The sequence below is a fragment of the Mandrillus leucophaeus genome, unplaced genomic scaffold (assembly GCF_000951045.1).
Source record: "Mandrillus leucophaeus isolate KB7577 unplaced genomic scaffold, Mleu.le_1.0 Scaffold540, whole genome shotgun sequence".
Taxonomy (NCBI): Eukaryota; Metazoa; Chordata; class Mammalia; order Primates; family Cercopithecidae; genus Mandrillus; species Mandrillus leucophaeus.
The window spans coordinates 205,517-213,565 of NW_012105809.1; the positions used below are offsets into that span (position 1 = coordinate 205,517).

The window sequence follows — 8,049 nt, forward strand, 5'->3', positions numbered from 1 at the left end:
AAGAGAGGGAAATAAAGGCATTTTGGACTTGTAATTGCCATGCTTCGCAAAATTTCCTGTGACAACTTCTTCTTTTTATTTTTTTAATAAGGGGGAAAGTATATACAATAAATTTCTCTTTATTAGAATTTCTTTATTACACTTTCTCCCTTGTTAACTTTCCAATCTCTTTTGTCTCAAGAGTATTCCAGTTAAATGCTAAAATGCCTGCAATTTGGGGAAAATTAACAGATTTATTTTAAAATATTTTGTGATTGAATTTTCAAAAAATAAAAATAACTGAAAAAGGATGACAGTGTACACATAACTATACTTCTTTGCTGGTATACGATATAATTGAATTTTTTTCAATTTTGCTTTCATTCTAGGAGTTGGTTTCTTCTTTATCTACTTGGTACTTATCATGAAAGTAAATAATAGTTATAGAAAGGACTCATTCATCACTCAGCCATCTCTGTCATATCTCAACTGCTACAACAGTGGTATACTTCTACACATGCTATGAAAGAACCAGCGTAATCACTCTTTAAAGTCATTAGGGATCAAACAAATAACAGGGAAGCACATTTTGGAAAACATTTGTTTTTCTTGCTCTAAACGCAGTATGTCCTCACATTTACTTTAAGTTCTGTCCTTGAATTAATTTCATTTATAATACATTTTAAAAATAAGAAAAACCTTGATGTCTGTCATTAAAAAACTTTTATTGATTTGTATGCATCTTACTTGTTTTTGTAAACTACCATTGAAAAATCTTAAGATAATTACTGTATAATGGGGTAATTAATTAAAATAACAATAATAAAGACTAAAATTTCTAAATTAGTCTCAAACTATGTTAACCTTACTTTAATTCTCAAGCTGTAATTTCAAGCCAGAGAAGGAACTTAGAGGCATTGCATGTAAACTTCAATTTTGTGTGTGTGTGTTGTGTTTTGTTTTGTTTTTTAGGAAGAAAAGTAGCCCAAAAGATGATGAATCTTTATTGAAATCATATAACAGTGATTTTGTAATCACATGACTGAGTTTTTAAATAATGTTGTCTCCTTTTGAACATTTTTTGAGATGCTAGAGAGTGGGGGTAAATGAAAATAGAAAGGATGAATAAAATGGAAATATTTAGGATACTTTTAAAGACACATAATTACTAAGTATTGTTTTAAAGGAAGAGAAGGTTGTTTATTCAGTGACAAAGAAATAGGACAGGAAGTCCTGGGGGAAATGGGACCTGGGAATCCCTAAGAGAATACTATATGTTTGTTCCATTTTGTAGCACGTAGGTAACATGATGTGGTGGCAAGACAATTTTTGTTTGTTTTCCCCTTTGTGTTTTAAGGGAGACAAATTTGGGGGAAGAGACATTATAGTCGTTGATCTATTCATTCACTAAACATTTACTAAGCTACTGTTGTGTGATTAACACTGCATTTTGTTTCAGTCTGAAGAATGTACATATTATTTTGGGGGAACTATTTGTTTTACAATTTTCAGATACTTTACAAGCCAAAATATCACCTCATCTTGATAGTCGTAAACTGAGCACAGCTGTATGCATTATGTAAAGCTTAAACATTTTCAAATATATTAACCAAATTCAGTAGTATAGTTTCATTTACTACACCCACAAGGCATACTGTCTAACTAGTCTGGGAATAGTTTCACTCTTTATTTGAAATTCAACAGTTATTAAAACTGTTTTGGCTGGAGGACCAGTCAGTTGACCCAAGCTCAAAATCAGATCTCAGTAGGGAGACTATTTTCTTTATTCCAAGCCAGAATGAAAAGAATCTCGGCCAAGTGTCCACGTTAAAGGCAAAGCTCGAACAAACAAAACCAATCACACTAAAAGGTGGTCTTGTATGATAGATGAATCTAAGGAGAACAAGCTTGAAAGAAAGATAAGCTGGTTCCAAATAAACAAGGGCAGAACATTATTTTCTATAAACAACATCTAGATTTCTATGTCATATGTTGGCCTGAAAAGGCTAGAAATAATAATTTTATTTCAGTTTTAGCTGAAATATACTTTATAAGTGTGCGTACACTTAGAGACTTTAAATTACTGACTATTCTTGGCGTTTCACACTTACTTTTATCTTCCCTGTACCTCAAAGAAATACAAGGAAGCCACCTTTTAAATGATAAGACAAGTCACCACTGTTTTCAAGGCATGAATCAAAATTTGGGAGAAAAACTTAGCCCCTGATAAGTTTTATCAGAAATTATTTTATTAATTTGGATCTGCTTGAAAATAATCCTTACTGAATGTATACTATAAACTTTCATGTGGACGTCAATAAATAGAACATAAATGGTGTAAAAGTCATAGTTTCAAAAGAAAGAAAGAAGAGAGAGACTTGGCTTTATTTTTTTCCATTCGTAATTCTCCCATTCTTTCAAGTTCCCTTATTTACTTTGAGATTGTGACATTTTTCTTCCATTCCCACTGCTCCTCATCTATCATGCTCCTTTCTCATTTTATTTGAGACTACTACAATGTGTCTCTAATGGTTCTATTGCACTCAGTCTGTGCACTCAGAAACTGGCAAAGAGAAGCACCCAAAAATAGAAGAAAACCCCCAATCATGGCACTTCACCTCACATGAAAAAACTTCTTCATTTTCTGCCACATGAAACCTGACTTCTCCACCTGTCTTTCAGGCTTTCTACTGAAAACCCACCCCACATTCTCCTGTCTCGCCATTCCTTACCTAGAATGAGCTCTTCTCTGCCCTGTGCCTTCCAGCACCTGTGACTTTATTCTGATAGTCCTTTCTGCTTTTTATCTAGTTCTATGAGTCCAACTGAAATTCTGAATCCTCCTGGAATTTACTCTAATTTATTTTCCTTTCAGTACTTCCCTGTTCTCAGAATGAGCTGTTCTACCTTGGTGCACTCACATACTTGCTTCTGATGCTAAGTGTCATGTGCAGAATTGTGTCCCAGGTATTTTTCCAAGTCTCCCTGGTTTCCTTAAACAGTGACAAGCTCTGTGAGGTGCAGGCTGCACTGGATCCAAGGCTCTCCACGTGCAGCTCCCCAGCAGCCTGCAACCGGCATGGATTGCCCTGCACCCTCCCCTCCAGGCACAGTTTGGGAATGTCTCTTCATTTCTGTAAAGATTTTTTTTGAGATAAAATAAAATAAAAACCTGCGTGATAACTCGTGATATGTTGGAGAGAAATAAAGAGGCAGATGCGGCAGGAGATTATAAGGAAATGTCAGCATCTTATGTGGCAGGGTTTGATTTGGGGGACTATGGAGAGTAGATAGGATCGAGAGGAATAATAAAAGAATAAGGAAGACTGTACCCACAGACCATAAACAGACAGGCAGGAAGACTGCACTATGCAGAAAAGAGGGGATGTTAGGAGTAGTTTTGGTTATTCATAAATCAGATAATATGTAGTTTTAGATTTACTATTTCAATTCTGGCCACATAGCTTAAATATACACTGAGATATACTGAAGGAGTCCATAAATCTAAGAAATGACTGAAACATTTAAATACCTAGATAAAAATACAGGCATGGAACAAATTGGGTGTTAAAAGTAATTGTTACCTAATTCACTTTTTTCAGATACAGTGCAATATTATGCTCAGTATCTGAAAAAGTTAATTAGGTAACAAATTAAAATATGCTTTATGTGAATATATGTGCATTAGCTTAAAATATCTACCTTGTCCTAACTTCAGTGTGTTTTAAAAATGCAAAAATAATATAATTTATTTGTATTTTTTATCTAAATACTTTTATTTACATTATTTAATTTGCTTCTTTATGTTCCACCTCCCATGATAATGATTGAGAGTGTCTTATATAGACACGTGCAATACAACAAAAGTTACGGAAAATAGATGAAGCACTTGGAATACAGACAATACAATGAAATTGAGCTAAGATTGTTCCGCAAAGGACTTATTATAAGGTTCTGAATCATAAGTTGGTAGAAGGATCAAAATACGGCTCTGACCTTTCTAGAGGCTGGAACAAAGAGGGAAGCATGATCATTAAAAAACTTACCAAGCATTCCTTATCAAGAACGTGGAAAAGGAAAAGAAAAAAGAAACAATAACTTATCAAACACTTTGACTAGGTTCTCTCATTCAGTCTTCACATACTCCACACAGTGGGCCTGTCTTTCCAACCCATGGCAGGGATCAGTGGTTTTTCTGGAGCTGTTATGGAGGTGATTAGTATGTCGGAGTAGCTTCCTCTTTGTCCTGCATGAAGGAGGGAACAGTTGCTGTCTTTTACAATGAATCTTTTCTCCAAGCAGAATTCAAAAAGAAGTCAAAAAATTAGGAAATATGAAAAAAACAGATCTGAAGGTATTGGAGAGGTAAAAGACGGCCAAGGTTTGAGAGACGAAATCTCACAGAAAGTGAGCCCAGTGTTGAGGATGTAATCTCGGGATTACATCGAATCTGAGGATGTAATCTAGATTCACAAGATTAGGGATGTACTCTAAATTCACAAAAGTTAATGTAAATTTGGAAGACTAAGAAGCTGTAAATAAGGGTATTTTGCTCAGAGTCTGCTAAAGAAGGCCCTACTAACCTCCTTGCCAGGCTTTGGGTTGGGATCACAAAGTGCTACAACCTAGGAGTGAAACTGCCCTTGCAAAAAGTATGATAGTGAGGGAAATCTGACAGAAAAATTATGACAGTGAAATAAATCTGACATAACTGACTCTGTCTTGCTTCTAACCTCCAAGCTGCCTTTGTTCATTCCTGGGCATAAGCCAAGCTAACTATGGGAGGAATTTAGTTTATAATTTAACTTTAAAACAAAGATGATAACAGCTCCTTCCTGAAACTGACTGCCTCCTTGCTCAGGTACCAAAACCACCTGTGTAAAACTAAAATTAGCAACAAGGTTAGAATTATAGTTCAGGAGTCCTGCAGCCAGAGGTTACAAGATTTGTAACCTTACCACTTGCTCCTGTAGATAACATCACTGTTGTAAAACCTAAGGTTGGTAATAGAAGTATTTTCTAGACCCTGCATTTTGATGGACTATCTGGTGGTCCACCTGAACCAGTAACCAATACTAAGAAATGGGCTCATCTGGTCTTGTGACCCACCACCCAGGAACTGACTCAGCACAAGAAGACAGCTTTGACCACCTATAATTTTATCCCTGACCCAACCAATCAGCATTCTCCATTCCCTAGCCTACTGCCTGCCAAACTATCCTTGATAAACCCTAGCCTCTGAGTTTTTGAATAGATTTATTTGAGTAATAATTACACCCGTCCTTCGACTTGGATAGCCCTGTGATTATTAAACTCTTTCTCTGCTGTAATATGGCTGTCTCAGTGAGTTGACTTTATCTGTACAGTAGGCAAGAAGAGCCCATTGGGTAATAACAGGAAGAGCCCACTGGGTAATAACAGGCGCGATAGTAATTCATAAACAGACTGGTCATAGCAGGGATGGAAAACCAGCTTTGGATCATCTCAATATATGATTAGATCAAGGCCATATGGGATTACTACTCCCCTGGCTTCCTTCCAGAAGCAAATATAAGTCAATTTCAGAAGAAGATAATATTAACTTAAGGTTAACATTATTTTTATACTTATTCAAATACAATGTCTGGAACTGAAAGAGAAATAATCAATATATGATGAGACAAAATAATGTGATGCAAGATAATATGAAAAATAATGTTATTTTGCAAAGAAAAATAATAGACAATAGAAATAGGCAGGGAAGGCAGATAATAGAGTTATCAGATATAGGCTTTACTATAGCGATGAAAAATATATGCAAGGAAATAAAAGACAAGACTTTCCGCAGAGAACTGGGAACTATAAAAGAAGTTATTTAAATTCTAGAACAGAAAAGATAATACAAATTTAGAATTCAGTGGATGAAGCTGGACAAAGATTAGATATAGACAAAGACATAAAATATCCAGAATAAAAAATGGAGAGATAAAGATGAAAATACAGAAAATTAAATGGAAAACACACAGAACACAGTGAAGTCTGAGGTCCCCGAAAAAGAGGCAAGAGAAAGCATGGAGCAGAAACAATATTTCTAGAGATAGTAAGTGGGAATTTTTTAAAAAGAGAAACTAATTTCAAATGAGTAAGTGTAAGATTGGCAACGGGGCAGTCGGTGCCACATCCCCAGCCCGCAGCCATGGCCGCCTACAAACTGGTGCTGATCCGACGGGGCTAGAGCGCATGGAACCTGGAGAACCGCTTTGGCGGCTGATAGGACGCGGACCTGAGCCCGGCGGGCCACGAGGAGGCGAAGCGCGGCAGGCAGGCGCTGCGAGATGCTGGCTACGCGTTTGACATCTGCTTCATCTCAGTACAGAAGAGAGCGATCCGGACCCTCTGGACAGTGCTGGATGCCATTGATCAGATGTGGCTGCCAGTGGTGAGGACTTGGCACCTCAATGAGCGGCACTGTGGGGATCTAACCGGTCTCAGTAAAGCAGAAACTGCTGCAAAGCATGGTGAGGCCCAGGTGAAGATCTGGAAGCGCTCCTATGATGTCCCACCACCTCCGATGGAGCCTGACCACCCTTTCTACAGCAACATCAGTAAGGATCGCAGGTTTGCAGACCTCACAGAAGATCAGCTACCCTCCTGTGAGAGTCTGAAGGACACTATTGCCAGAGCTCTGCCCTTCTGGAATGAAGAAATAGTTCCGCAGATCAAGGAGGGGAAACGTGTACTGATTGCAACCCATGGCAACAGCCTCTGGGGCATTGTCAAGCATCTGGAGGGTCTCTCTGAAGAGGCTATCATGGAGCTGAACCTGCCCACTGGTATTCGCATTGTCTATGAATTGGACAAGAACTTGAAGCCTGTCAAGCCCATGCAGTTCCTAGGGGATGAAGAGATGGTGCGTAAAGCTATGGAAGCTGTGGCCGCCCAGGGCAAGGCCAAGACGTGAAGGCCAGCTGGGGAGGATACTGTCCCCAGGAGCACCCTCCCTGCCCGTCTTGTCCCTCTGCTCCTCCCACCTGCACATGTCACACTGACCACATCTGTAGACATCTTGAGTTGTAGCTGCAGATGGGGACCGGTGGCTCCCATTTTCATTTTAGCCATTTTGTCTTCTGCACCCACTCCCTTCATACAATCTAGTCACAATAGCACTTCTAGAGCATAGGTTCTCAGTCCAAGCTGTGGAAAAGCTCCCCTTATCCAACAGAGGTTAAAGGTAGTAACTTGGGTTTCTGCAAGTTCTTTGTTTACTAACGACTTGTGGGGAGGAACCATGCTAAGCCATGACCAATGAGGAGAAGCACCAGAGCCTGTCTGTCCCCAGGAGCCAGTCCTCTGCTCTTCTGCAGTCAGGCCACTGCCTGGGGGCTCTCATTCCAGTGGAAGATGAATGTAACCTGCATGGTGATGTGACAACTGTTTCCTCCCTGACCCTAGAGGACCTGGTTCTAGAAGTTTGGGATCAATCCTGAATTTAGTTATATGTTACATTTACTTTTATTCAAAAAGCATAGTACATATAAATAATACAAAACAGTAACCCTTCCGGGGTTTCTTGTGGTGGTTGAAATAGTCCCACATGTGGTCATCAGAAAATAAGCCATTCCTCATACCAGTATGGGATCAGTTCCTCGACCTCTGAGGGGCAGGAGTGCTTCCTGCTGTGTGTGTTAGAATCCTTTCCTGCCTTGTTTCATGGCGGTGAAATGCCCTTTGGTCCTGTCCAAGTGTGTCTTTCACTGATTTCTGAATCATGTTCTAGTTGCTTGGCTCTGCCACATGGGTCCAGTGTTCACCTGAGCATAACTGTACTAAATCCTTTTTCCAGATCAGTATAATAAAGGAGTAATGTGCAATTAAAAAAAAAAGCCACAAAATGAGGAAATAATATATTTGAACTGCTGGGAGTATGAAACACTAAAAAGAAAAACAAATACTCTCAACCCCAAATTCTATAACCAAAGAAGGTGATCATTATGATGATGAATACAGATTTAATGTACTCTCTATCAAAATCTTGACTTGCTTTTTGCAGAAATTGACAAACTGTATTAGTCAAATTTCTCCAGAAAAACA

General features: G+C 38.5%; 1 pseudogene across 1 annotated transcript; it reads left to right on the top strand.

The window, feature by feature from the left end:
• The first annotated feature begins 6,154 nt into the window (after positions 1 to 6,154).
• LOC105552012 lies at positions 6,155 to 7,830 on the top strand (annotated as a pseudogene). Its single transcript, XR_001007931.1, has one exon. The product of XR_001007931.1 is annotated as a phosphoglycerate mutase 1 pseudogene (transcript).
• The last annotated feature ends 219 nt before the right edge of the window (positions 7,831 to 8,049 follow it).